The sequence below is a fragment of the Chiloscyllium punctatum genome, chromosome 13 (genome assembly GCF_047496795.1).
Source record: "Chiloscyllium punctatum isolate Juve2018m chromosome 13, sChiPun1.3, whole genome shotgun sequence".
Lineage (NCBI taxonomy): Eukaryota > Metazoa > Chordata > Chondrichthyes > Orectolobiformes > Hemiscylliidae > Chiloscyllium > Chiloscyllium punctatum.
This window is the reverse complement of record NC_092751.1, coordinates 77375188-77387919: the sequence shown is the minus strand read 5'-3', so window position 1 is coordinate 77387919 and position 12732 is coordinate 77375188. Positions and strand designations below refer to the sequence as shown.

The following is a 12732-nucleotide window of genomic DNA, read 5'->3' as shown; positions in this document are numbered from 1 at the left end:
TGGGTCAGTTTTTGTCCAGTGTGTGCGGGAGGGCTTCCTGACACAGTATGTAGACATGCCTTCAAGGGAAGAAGCCACTTTCGATTTAGTACTGGGTAACGAGCCTGGCCAGGTTTTAGATTTGGAAGTAGGTGAGCACTGTGGAGACAGCGATCACAATTCTCTCAGGTTTACTTTCGTGATGGAAAGGGATAGGTGTACTCCACGGAGCAAGAGTTTCAGCTGGTGGAAGGGAAATCACGATGCAATGAGGTAAGATTTAGGAAGCGCAGAGTTGGGTAGGAAACTGTAGGGGGTGAGCACATTAAAAATGTGAAGCTTATTCAAGGAAAAGCTCCTGTGTGTCCTCGATAAGTATGTACCTGCCAGGCAGGGAGGAAGATATAGAACGCGTGAGCCGTGGTTTACTAAGGAAGGTGGAATCCCTGGTCAAGAAGAACAAGAAGTCTTATGTTAGGACAAAACGTGAAAACTCAGTTAGAGCGCTCGAGGTTTCCAACGATCTCAGGAAAGACCTAAAAAGAGAGCTGGGAAGAGCCAGGAGGAGACATGAGAAGTTGTTGGCAGATAGGATCAGGGTTAACGCTAAGGCTTTCCATAGGTATGTCAGGAATAAAAGAATGACGAGAGTTAAATCTGGGACAATCAAGGATAATAGTGGGAAGTCGTGTGTGGAGTCAGTGGAGATAGAGGAAGCACTAAATAAATATTTTTCGACAGAGTTCGCTATAGATAATGAAAATGTTGGCGAGGAAGATACAGAGATACTTGCGTCTAGACTAGAAGAGATTGAGGTTCACAAGGAAGAGATATTAGAAATACTGCAGAGTGTGAAAATAGATAAGTCAGCTGGGCCGGATGGGATCTATCTGATGTTGTTTAGCAAATGCACTGCAGGAAGGTACAAATCAAGCTGATGCTAACAACGGCTCGTTTTGAGCCGCTAATTTGCAGTGAAGTGGCGGCGCCAATAAAAGGTGTCACGCAGCTCGTCTAATTCCACATCCTGAGCTCGAAATGAACAGATGTCTCTCGCTGAGTTTCGCCAGGGTCTTGCTTAGACGACACCATGACACGTTTTCACTGGAGTAGATCATGAAATCGCGTCGTGAATGTGAATAAAACGATGGGCACTTCCAGCAGAGAAGGAGGCGACCCTGAAGCAGGCAGCTCTGGACAAATGTTTCTCCTTTGCCAGTGAAAGGCACTGCTTCACAAATTGGAAACTTCGAAGTGAAGCAGTGTTGGTGATTATCTTCGCTGCTTGTTCACCTTTTTAATTCTGATTCCGTGAAAGACCATGGCATTACATATCGACATTCTGCCGTGGCTGTGCGCGTCTATTGGGCCAGTAGCGTAATGGATAACGCGTCTGACTTCGGATCAGAAGATTGTAGGTTCGATTCCTACCTGGCTCGTGGGGAATGTCTCACTTTAACCGTGCCCCTCGTTGACGCTCCCCTGCAAAGCCCTGCCGGGACGTCGCTTCTGTGCTTCCGCATTTAAAACTTGCATTTGTCTTATTGTCCATTTCAAATTCCAGCTCACCACAACGGAGACCTCTGTCGGTTTGGGGGTGCCTTTGTGGGTGAAAATGAGCATGAGTTCCTCAAAAGAGTGACAAGTCGTTGTGGAAGTGTCATACATCTGTGCCATTTAAGAACACAGGATAAAGTCATTGACATTTGCCCTGGGAACATTAGAACACACGACACTTTGGGCCAAAGTTGGAAACTGCGACTGGAATAGATGGCTCTCTGATCAGGCGGAAAGGCCTTTTCCCACTTTGTAAATCTACGAAGACAAGTTGAAAATAATCTGCAACGAAAATGTTCATAAAGGGTGTTATATTTACACTAAATACGATAGTATCTATCGCCTTGTCTTGTTATTTACTTGTGAAGATTCGGTACTCTCAGCACCGTGGCCCGGATCGTATTCCCGCTCATGGAATGGTTGTATTGTTCAGCTAACATATCGGTGTACCAGTACTTCTGCCGATTTTCCGATGCTAGCAGGTCATTGGTTTTGTCCAAAACATTATGAATGTTAACATAATACAAATAGCTGCAGTTGCTGGAAATCTGAGCCTAAAACGAAAATTGTTTGCGGAACGCAGAAAGACTGGCAACAGAAACATCGACTTTCCTGCTCCTCGGATGCTGCTGTGCTTTTCCAGCATTTTCTGATCTAAAATCAGGTTTCCAGCATCTGCAGTCCTCACTCCTGCCGAGTTCCTTCAGTGTCGCTGGTTCCCAATTCAAGAACTCCATCTCTGGCGGTTTCATATCTGTACCTCCATGCTGTGGAATTGAAGAGTGAAGAAAAGTAACTCACCCCCTCCATCTCTGGGGTAATTAGGGGCTGAAAGTGAATCGTATCACATTGAAGTATATCTACAAGCGACTTAATCTCTGTCTTTTATTGGGAACCATCTCTTTCATTGTAACCATCAGGAAAGACCATTTCGTTCGCTAAATAAAGAAATGAATATGTCACTAACCTTTGTTTGTTTCATGTCCAAGAATACTCAGATCAAATTGCTCCCTTGATTACCTCTGCTGGTCATGTTCGCAAAGAGATCGAGCAAATTGCCAAGTGTGATTTTCCTTTCAATAAATAATTTTGACTCAATTTTGCTGCAAATATCTTTTCCTAACTTTGTGCTTTTCTTCTTTGACATTGGTGTCTCGCACCTTACAAATGACAGCAAAGGTATGAATGGAGATGGAAACATTTCACTCAAGTCAGCGGCAGCTTTCAATGAGATCACGGCTGATTTGGTCAGTTCTAAGGTCGCGGCGCCGTATGTAGTCATGGCCGAGTGGTTAAGGCGATGGATTAGAAATCCATTGGGGTCTCCCGACGTAGGTTCGAATCCTGCTGGCTACGTTTTCCGTGCTTTGCTGCTGGAACAATTCAAAGTTCAGAAAGCCCGTTTTGCAAACCAGGCCTGTAATTTGATTAGACTTGAGAAACTCGAGTTCTTCATCAGAAATGCTCCACATTTAAAACATTATCTCTGTTTCTCTTTCCAGATACACTGCTCGACACCTCGGGTTTCTGCAGTTGTTATTGAACGCCCTGAGCAGAAGTGCTGCTTTTCATTAGATTCCTTTAATCCCTTGTCCTCTGTTCTCTGACTCTGGTCATTGGCAACACTTCCTCTTGCTCGTCAGAGTGCTCATTCCCCACCGCTCCGTCTCCCATCATTACAAACAACCGCAGGAAATTGCCACTTAACCATCTTTGTTCCAAAGTGAAACTCACCAGCCTAGGAACTCTCTCCACCAAATGGGACTTCTCATCCCTGGACATGGAAAAGCCAGAGGATTGTGAAGAGATACTGTGAACATATTGTCAGTTGGCAGTTGGAAAAATGTTTAGGAAGCAAACCATATAATTTAGGCTCCAGCTTTGGAAATCTTGAGAAACTCTTTGGGAAATGGAATCACAGGAGATTGAAGAAGTGTAAATTGTCAGTCCGAGTAGAGGAAGGGACATTGACTCTGATGTTCTCGGCACAGGAATTGATCTGAGACATTGAAAGAATTATCGCTCCCGTACGTGAGCAATACAAACTTCATCTGGACGGTGGGACAATGAAAAACTCTGGAACACTCAAGACAATATCCAAATATTGACTGAGATCACGACAGTACGAGTACGATAGATGGGTCAGTTTTTGTCCAGTGTGTGCGGGAGGGATTCCTGACACAGTATGTAGACATGCCTTCAAGGGAAGAAGCCACTTTCGATTTAGTACTGGGTAACGATCCTGGCCAGGTTTTAGATTTGGAAGTAGGTGAGCACTGTGGAGACAGCGATCACAATTCTCTCAGGTTTACTTTCGTGATGGAAAGGGATAGGTGTACTCCACGGAGCAAGAGTTTCAGCTGGTGGAAGGGAAATCACGATGCAATGAGGTAAGATTTAGGAAGCGCAGAGTTGGGTAGGAAACTGTAGGGGGTGAGCACATTAAAAATGTGAAGCTTATTCAAGGAAAAGCTCCTGTGTGTCCTCGATAAGTATGTACCTGCCAGGCAGGGAGGAAGATATAGAACGCGTGAGCCGTGGTTTACTAAGGAAGGTGGAATCCCTGGTCAAGAAGAACAAGAAGTCTTATGTTAGGACAAAACGTGAAAACTCAGAGCGCTCGAGGTTTCCAACGATCTCAGGAAAGACCTAAAAAGAGAGCTGGGAAGAGCCAGGAGGAGACATGAGAAGTTGTTGGCAGATAGGATCAGGGTTAACGCTAAGGCTTTCCATAGGTATGTCAGGAATAAAAGAATGACGAGAGTTAAATCTGGGACAATCAAGGATAATAGTGGGAAGTCGTGTGTGGAGTCAGTGGAGATAGAGGAAGCACTAAATAAATATTTTTCGACAGAGTTCGCTATAGATAATGAAAATGTTGGCGAGGAAGATACAGAGATACTTGCGTCTAGACTAGAAGAGATTGAGGTTCACAAGGAAGAGATATTAGAAATACTGCAGAGTGTGAAAATAGATAAGTCAGCTGGGCCGGATGGGATCTATCTGATGTTGTTTAGCAAATGCACTGCAGGAAGGTACAAATCAAGCTGATGCTAACAACGGCTCGTTTTGAGCCGCTAATTTGCAGTGAAATGGCGGCGCCAATAAAAGGTGTCACGCAGCTCGTCTAATTCCACATCCTGAGCTCGAAATGAGCAGATGTCTCTCGCTGAGTTTCGGCAGGGTCTTGCTTAGACGACACCATGACACGTTTTCACTGGAGTAGATCATGAAATCGCGTCGTGAATGTGAATAAAACGATGGGCACTTCCAGCAGAGAAGGAGGCGACCCTGAAGCAGGCAGCTCTGGACAAATGTTTCTCCTTTGCCAGTGAAAGGCACTGCTTCACAAATTGGAAACTTCGAAGTGAAGCAGTGTTGGTGATTATCTTCGCTGCTTGTTCACCTTTTTAATTCTGATTCCGTGAAAGTCCATGGCATTACATATCGACATTCTGCCGTGGCTGTGCGCGTCTATTGGGCCAGTAGCGTAATGGATAACGCGTCTGACTTCGGATCAGAAGATTGTAGGTTCGAGTTCTACCTGGCTTGTGGGGAATGTCTCACTTTAACCGTTCCCCTCGTTGACGCTCCCCTGCAAAGCCCTGCCGGGACGTCGCTTCTGTGCTTCCGCATTTAAAACTTGCATTTGTCTTATTGTCCATTTCAAATTCCAGCTCACCACAACGGAGACCTCTGTCGGTTTGGGGGTGCCTTTGTGGGTGAAAATGAGCATGAGTTCCTCAAAAGAGTGACAAGTCGTTGTGGAAGTGTCATACATCTGTGCCATTTAAGAACACAGGATAAAGTCATTGACATTTGCCCTGGGAACATTAGAACACACGACACTTTGGGCCAAAGTTGGAAACTGCGACTGGAATAGATGGCTCTCTGATCAGGCGGAATGGCCTTTTCCCACTTTGTAAATCTACGAAGACAAGTTGAAAATAATCTGCAACGAAAATGTTCATAAAGGGTGTTTTATTTACACTAAATACGATAGTATCTATCGCCTTGTCTTGTTATTTACTTGTGAAGATTCGGTACTCTCAGCACCGTGGCCCGGATCGTATTCCCGCTCATGGAATGGTTGTATTGTTCAGCTAACATATCGGTGTACCAGTACTTCTGCCGATTTTCCGATGCTAGCAGCTCATTGGTTTTGTCCAAAACATTATGAATGTTAACATAATACAAATAGCTGCAGTTGCTGGAAATCTGAGCCTAAAACGAAAATTGTTTGCGGAACGCAGAAAGACTGGCAACAGAAACATCGACTTTCCTGCTCCTCGGATGCTGCTGTGCTTTTCCAGCATTTTCTGATCTAAAATCAGGTTTCCAGCATCTGCAGTCCTCACTCCTGCCGAGTTCCTTCAGTGTCGCTGGTTCCCAATTCAAGAACTCCATCTCTGGCGGTTTCATATCTGTACCTCCATGCTGTGGAATTGAAGAGTGAAGAAAAGTAACTCACCCCCTCCATCTCTGGGGTAATTAGGGGCTGAAAGTGAATCGTATCACATTGAAGTATATCTACAAGCGACTTAATCTCTGTCTTTTATTGGGAACCATCTCTTTCATTGTAACCATCAGGAAAGACCATTTCGTTCGCTAAATAAAGAAATGAATATGTCACTAACCTTTGTTTGTTTCATGTCCAAGAATACTCAGATCAATAGCTCCCTTGATTACCTCTGCTGGTCATGTTCGCAAAGAGATCGAGCAAATTGCCAAGTGTGATTTTCCTTTCAATAAATAATTTTGACTCAATTTTGCTGCAAATATCTTTTCCTAACTTTGTGCTTTTCTTCTTTGACATTGGTGTCTCGCACCTTACAAATGACAGCAAAGGTATGAATGGAGATGGAAACATTTCACTCAAGTCAGCGGCAGCTTTCAATGAGATCACGGCTGATTTGGTCAGTGCTCAGGACGCAGTGCCGTCTGTAGTCATGGCCGAGTGGTTAAGGCGATGGATTAAAAATCCATTGGGGTCTTCCCCACGTAGATTCGAATCCTGCTGACTATGTTTTCCGTGCTTTGCTGCTGGAACAATTCAAAGTTCAGAAAGCCCGTTTTGCAAACCAGGCCTGTAATTTGATTAGACTTGAGAAACTCGAGTTCTTCATCAGAAATGCTCCACATTTAAAACATTATCTCTGTTTCTCTTTCCAGATACACTGCTCGACACATCGGGTTTCTGCAGTTGTTATTGAACGCCCTGAGCAGAAGTGCTGCTTTTCATTAGATTCCTTTAATCCCTTGTCCTCTGTTCTCTGACTCTGGTCATTGGCAACACTTCCTCTTGCTCGTCAGAGTGCTCATTCCCCACCGCTCCGTCTCCCATCATTACAAACAACCGCAGGAAATTGCCACTTAACCATCTTTGTTCCAAAGTGAAACTCACCAGCCTAGGAACTCTCTCCACCAAATGGGACTTCTCATCCCTGGACATGGAAAAGCCAGAGGATTGTGAAGAGATACTGTGAACATATTGTCAGTTGGCAGTTGGAAAAATGTTTAGGAAGCAAACCATATAATTTAGGCTCCAGCTTTGGAAATCTTGAGAAACTCTTTGGGAAATGGAATCACAGGAGATTGAAGAAGTGTAAATTGTCAGTCCGAGTAGAGGAAGGGACATTGACTCTGATGTTCTCGGCACAGGAATTGATCTGAGACATTGAAAGAATTATCGCTCCCGTACGTGAGCAATACAAACTTCATCTGGACGGTGGGACAATGAAAAACTCTGGAACACTCAAGACAATATCCAAATATTGACTGAGATCACGACAGTACGAGTACGATAGATGGGTCAGTTTTTGTCCAGTGTGTGCGGGAGGGATTCCTGACACAGTATGTAGACATGCCTTCAAGGGAAGAAGCCACTTTCGATTTAGTACTGGGTAACGAGCCTGGCCAGGTTTTAGATTTGGAAGTAGGTGAGCACTGTGGAGACAGCGATCACAATTCTCTCAGGTTTACTTTCGTGATGGAAAGGGATAGGTGTACTCCACGGAGAAAGAGTTTCAGCTGGTGGAAGGGAAATCACGATGCAATGAGGTAAGATTTAGGAAGCGCAGAGTTGGGTAGGAAACTGTAGGGGGTGAGCACATTAAAAATGTGAAGCTTATTCAAGGAAAAGCTCCTGTGTGTCCTCGATAAGTATGTACCTGTCAGGCAGGGAGGAAGATATAGAACGCGTGAGCCGTGGTTTACTAAGGAAGGTGGAATCCCTGGTCAAGAAGAACAAGAAGTCTTATGTTAGGACAAAACGTGAAAACTCAGTTAGAGCGCTCGAGGTTTCCAACGATCTCAGGAAAGACCTAAAAAGAGAGCTGTGAAGAGCCAGGAGGAGACATGAGAAGTTGTTGGCAGATAGGATCAGGGTTAACGCTAAGGCTTTCCATAGGTATGTCAGGAATAAAAGAATGACGAGAGTTAAATCTGGGACAATCAAGGATAATAGTGGGAAGTCGTGTGTGGAGTCAGTGGAGATAGAGGAAGCACTAAATAAATATTTTTCGACAGAGTTCGCTATAGATAATGAAAATGTTGGCGAGGAAGATACAGAGATACTTGCGTCTAGACTAGAAGAGATTGAGGTTCACAAGGAAGAGATATTAGAAATACTGCAGAGTGTGAAAATAGATAAGTCAGCTGGGCCGGATGGGATCTATCTGATGTTGTTTAGCAAATGCACTGCAGGAAGGTACAAATCAAGCTGATGCTAACAACGGCTCGTTTTGAGCCGCTAATTTGCAGTGAAGTGGCGGCGCCAATAAAAGGTGTCACGCAGCTCGTCTAATTCCACATCCTGAGCTCGAAATGAGCAGATGTCTCTCGCTGAGTTTCGGCAGGGTCTTGCTTAGACGACACCATGACACGTTTTCACTGGAGTAGATCATGAAATCGCGTCGTGAATGTGAATAAAACGATGGGCACTTCCAGCAGAGAAGGAGGCGACCCTGAAGCAGGCAGCTCTGGACAAATGTTTCTCCTTTGCCAGTGAAAGGCACTGCTTCACAAATTGGAAACTTCGAAGTGAAGCAGTGTTGGTGATTATCTTCGCTGCTTGTTCACCTTTTTAATTCTGATTCCGTGAAAGTCCATGGCATTACATATCGACATTCTGTGCGCGTCTATTGGGCCAGTAGCGTAATGGATAACACGTCTGACTTCGGATCAGAAGATTGTAGGTTCGAGTCCTACCTGGCTCGTGGGGAATGTCTCACTTTAACCGTGCCCCTCGTTGACGCTCCCCTGCAAAGCCCTGCCGGGACGTCGCTTCTGTGCTTCCGCATTTAAAACTTGCATTTGTCTTATTGTCCATTTCAAATTCCAGCTCACCACAACGGAGACCTCTGTCGGTTTGGGGGTGCCTTTGTGGGTGAAAATGAGCATGAGTTCCTCAAAAGAGTGACAAGTCGTTGTGGAAGTGTCATACATCTGTGCCATTTAAGAACACAGGATAAAGTCATTGACATTTGCCCTGGGAACATTAGAACACACGACACTTTGGGCCAAAGTTGGAAACTGCGACTGGAATAGATGGCTCTCTGATCAGGCGGAATGGCCTTTTCCCACTTTGTAAATCTACGAAGACAAGTTGAAAATAATCTGCAACGAAAATGTTCATAAAGGGTGTTTTATTTACACTAAATACGATAGTATCTATCGCCTTGTCTTGTTATTTACTTGTGAAGATTCGGTACTCTCAGCACCGTGGCCCGGATCGTATTCCCGCTCATGGAATGGTTGTATTGTTCAGCTAACATATCGGTGTACCAGTACTTCTGCCGATTTTCCGATGCTAGCAGGTCATTGGTTTTGTCCAAAACATTATGAATGTTAACATAATACAAATAGCTGCAGTTGCTGCAAATCTGAGCCTAAAACGAAAATTGTTTGCGGAACGCAGAAAGACTGGCAACAGAAACATCGACTTTCCTGCTCCTCGGATGCTGCTGTGCTTTTCCAGCATTTTCTGATCTAAAATCAGGTTTCCAGCATCTGCAGTCCTCACTCCTGCCGAGTTCCTTCAGTGTCGCTGGTTCCCAATTCAAGAACTCCATCTCTGGCGGTTTCATATCTGTACCTCCATGCTGTGGAATTGAAGAGTGAAGAAAAGTAACTCACCCCCTCCATCTCTGGGGTAATTAGGGGCTGAAAGTGAATCGTATCACATTGAAGTATATCTACAAGCGACTTAATCTCTGTCTTTTATTGGGAACCATCTCTTTCATTGTAACCATCAGGAAAGACCATTTCGTTCGCTAAATAAAGAAATGAATATGTCACTAACCTTTGTTTGTTTCATGTCCAAGAATACTCAGATCAATAGCTCCCTTGATTACCTCTGCTGGTCATGTTCGCAAAGAGATCGAGCAAATTGCCAAGTGTGATTTTCCTTTCAATAAATAATTTTGACTCAATTTTGCTGCAAATATCTTTTCCTAACTTTGTGCTTTTCTTCTTTGACATTGGTGTCTCGCACCTTACAAATGACAGCAAAGGTATGAATGGAGATGGAAACATTTCACTCAAGTCAGCGGCAGCTTTCAATGAGATCACGACTGATTTGGTCAGTGCTCAGGGGGCGCTGCCGTCTGTAGTCATGGCCGAGTGGTTAAGGCGATGGATTAGAAATCCATTGGGGTTTCCCCACGTAGGTTCGAATCCTGCTGACTACGTTATCCGTGCTTTGCTGCTGGAACAATTCAAAGCTCCGAAAGCCTGTTTTGCAAAGGCCTGTAATTTGATGAGACTTGAGAAACTCGAGTTCTTCATCAGAAATGCTCCACATTTAAAACATTATCTCTGTTTCTCTTTCCAGATACACTGCTCGACACATCGGATTTCTGCAGTTGTTATTGAACGCCCTGAGCAGAAGTGCTGCTTTTCATTAGATTCCTTTAATCCCTTGTCCTCTGTTCTCTGACTCTGGTCATTGGCAACACTTCCTCTTGCTCGTCAGAGTGCTCATTCCCCACCGCTCCGTCTCCCATCATTACAAACAACCGCAGGAAATTGCCACTTAACCATCTTTGTTCCAAAGTGAAACTCACCAGCCTAGGAACTCTCTCCACCAAATGGGACTTCTCATCCCTGGACATGGAAAAGCCAGAGGATTGTGAAGAGATACTGTGAACATATTGTCAGTTGGCAGTTGGAAAAATGTTTAGGAAGCAAACCATATAATTTAGGCTCCAGCTTTGGAAATCTTGAGAAACTCTTTGGGAAATGGAATCACAGGAGATTGAAGAAGTGTAAATTGTCAGTCCGAGTAGAGGAAGGGACATTGACTCTGATGTTCTCGGCACAGGAATTGATCTGAGACATTGAAAGAATTCTCGCTCCCGTACGTGAGCAATACAAACTTCATCTGGACGGTGGGACAATGAAAAACTCTGGAACACTCAAGACAATATCCAAATATTGACTGAGATCACGACAGTACGAGTACGATAGATGGGTCAGTTTTTGTCCAGTGTGTGCGGGAGGGATTCCTGACACAGTATGTAGACATGGCTTCAAGGGAAGAAGCCACTTTCGATTTAGTACTGGGTAAGGAGCCTGGCCAGGTTTTAGATTTGGAAGTAGGTGAGCACTGTGGAGACAGCGATCACAATTCTCTCAGGTTTACTTTCGTGATGGAAAGGGATAGGTGTACTCCACGGAGCAAGAGTTTCAGCTGGTGGAAGGGAAATCACGATGCAATGAGGTAAGATTTAGGAAGCGCAGAGTTGGGTAGGAAACTGTAGGGGGTGAGCACATTAAAAATGTGAAGCTTATTCAAGGAAAAGCTCCTGTGTGTCCTCGATAAGTATGTACCTGTCAGGCAGGGAGGAAGATATAGAACGCGTGAGCCGTGGTTTACTAAGGAAGGTGGAATCCCTGGTCAAGAAGAACAAGAAGTCTTATGTTAGGACAAAACGTGAAAACTCAGTTAGAGCGCTCGAGGTTTCCAACGATCTCAGGAAAGACCTAAAAAGAGAGCTGGGAAGAGCCAGGAGGAGACATGAGAAGTTGTTGGCAGATAGGATCAGGGTTAACGCTAAGGCTTTCCATAGGTATGTCATGAATAAAAGAATGACGAGAGTTAAATTTGGGACAATCAAGGATAATAGTGGGAAGTCGTGTGTGGAGTCAGTGGAGATAGAGGAAGCACTAAATAAATATTTTTCGACAGAGTTCGCTATAGATAATGAAAATGTTGGCGAGGAAGATACAGAGATACTTGCGTCTAGACTAGAAGAGATTGAGGTTCACAAGGAAGAGATATTAGAAATACTGCAGAGTGTGAAAATAGATAAGTCAGCTGGGCCGGATGGGATCTATCTGATGTTGTTTAGCAAATGCACTGCAGGAAGGTACAAATCAAGCTGATGCTAACAACGGCTCGTTTTGAGCCGCTAATTTGCAGTGAAGTGGCGGCGCCAATAAAAGGTGTCACGCAGCTCGTCTAATTCCACATCCTGAGCTCGAAATGAGCAGATGTCTCTCGCTGAGTTTCGGCAGGGTCTTGCTTAGACGACACCATGACACGTTTTCACTGGAGTAGATCATGAAATCGCGTCGTGAATGTGAATAAAACGATGGGCACTTCCAGCAGAGAAGGAGGCGACCCTGAAGCAGGCAGCTCTGGACAAATGTTTCTCCTTTGCCAGTGAAAGGCACTGCTTCACAAATTGGAAACTTCGAAGTGAAGCAGTGTTGGTGATTATCTTCGCTGCTTGTTCACCTTTTTAATTCTGATTCCGTGAAAGTCCATGGCATTACATATCAACATTCTGCCGTTGCTGCGCGTGTCTATTGGGCCAGTAGCGTAATGGATAACGCGTCTGACTTCGGATCAGAAGATTGTAGGTTCGAGTCCTACCTGGCTCGTGGGGAATGTCTCACTTTAGCCGTGCCCCTCGTTGACGCTCCCGTGCAAAGCCCTGCCGGGACGTCGCTTCTGTGCTTCCGCATTTAAAACTTGCATTTGTCTTATTGTCCATTTCAAATTCCAGCTCACCACAACGGAGACCTCTGTCGGTTTGGGGGTGCCTATGTGGGTGAAAATGAGCATGAGTTCCTCAAAAGAGTGACAAGTCGTTGTGGAAGTGTCATACATCTGTGCCATTTAAGAACACAGGATAAAGTCATTGACATTTGCCCTGGGAACATTAGAACACACGACACTTTGGGCCAAAG

At 44.6% G+C, this 12732-nt stretch overlaps 7 non-coding genes across 7 annotated transcripts; all 7 read left to right on the top strand.

Moving 5' to 3' along the window:
* Positions 1–1345: 1345 nt before the first annotated feature.
* On the top strand, positions 1346–1418 carry trnar-ucg (transfer RNA arginine (anticodon UCG)). The gene has a single exon. It is a non-coding gene; the product is annotated as a tRNA-Arg (tRNA).
* A 1392-nt stretch (positions 1419–2810) lies between these two features.
* Positions 2811–2892, top strand: trnas-aga (transfer RNA serine (anticodon AGA)). The gene has a single exon. It is a non-coding gene; the product is annotated as a tRNA-Ser (tRNA).
* Positions 2893–5015: 2123 nt separating this feature from the next.
* Positions 5016–5088, top strand: trnar-ucg (transfer RNA arginine (anticodon UCG)). The gene has a single exon. It is a non-coding gene; the product is annotated as a tRNA-Arg (tRNA).
* A 1391-nt stretch (positions 5089–6479) lies between these two features.
* trnaf-aaa (transfer RNA phenylalanine (anticodon AAA)) lies at positions 6480–6562 on the top strand. The gene has a single exon. It is a non-coding gene; the product is annotated as a tRNA-Phe (tRNA).
* A 2118-nt stretch (positions 6563–8680) lies between these two features.
* Positions 8681–8753, top strand: trnar-ucg (transfer RNA arginine (anticodon UCG)). Its single transcript has one exon. It is a non-coding gene; the product is annotated as a tRNA-Arg (tRNA).
* Positions 8754–10144: 1391 nt separating this feature from the next.
* trnas-aga (transfer RNA serine (anticodon AGA)) lies at positions 10145–10226 on the top strand. The gene has a single exon. It is a non-coding gene; the product is annotated as a tRNA-Ser (tRNA).
* Positions 10227–12350: 2124 nt separating this feature from the next.
* On the top strand, positions 12351–12423 carry trnar-ucg (transfer RNA arginine (anticodon UCG)). The gene has a single exon. It is a non-coding gene; the product is annotated as a tRNA-Arg (tRNA).
* The last annotated feature ends 309 nt before the right edge of the window (positions 12424–12732 follow it).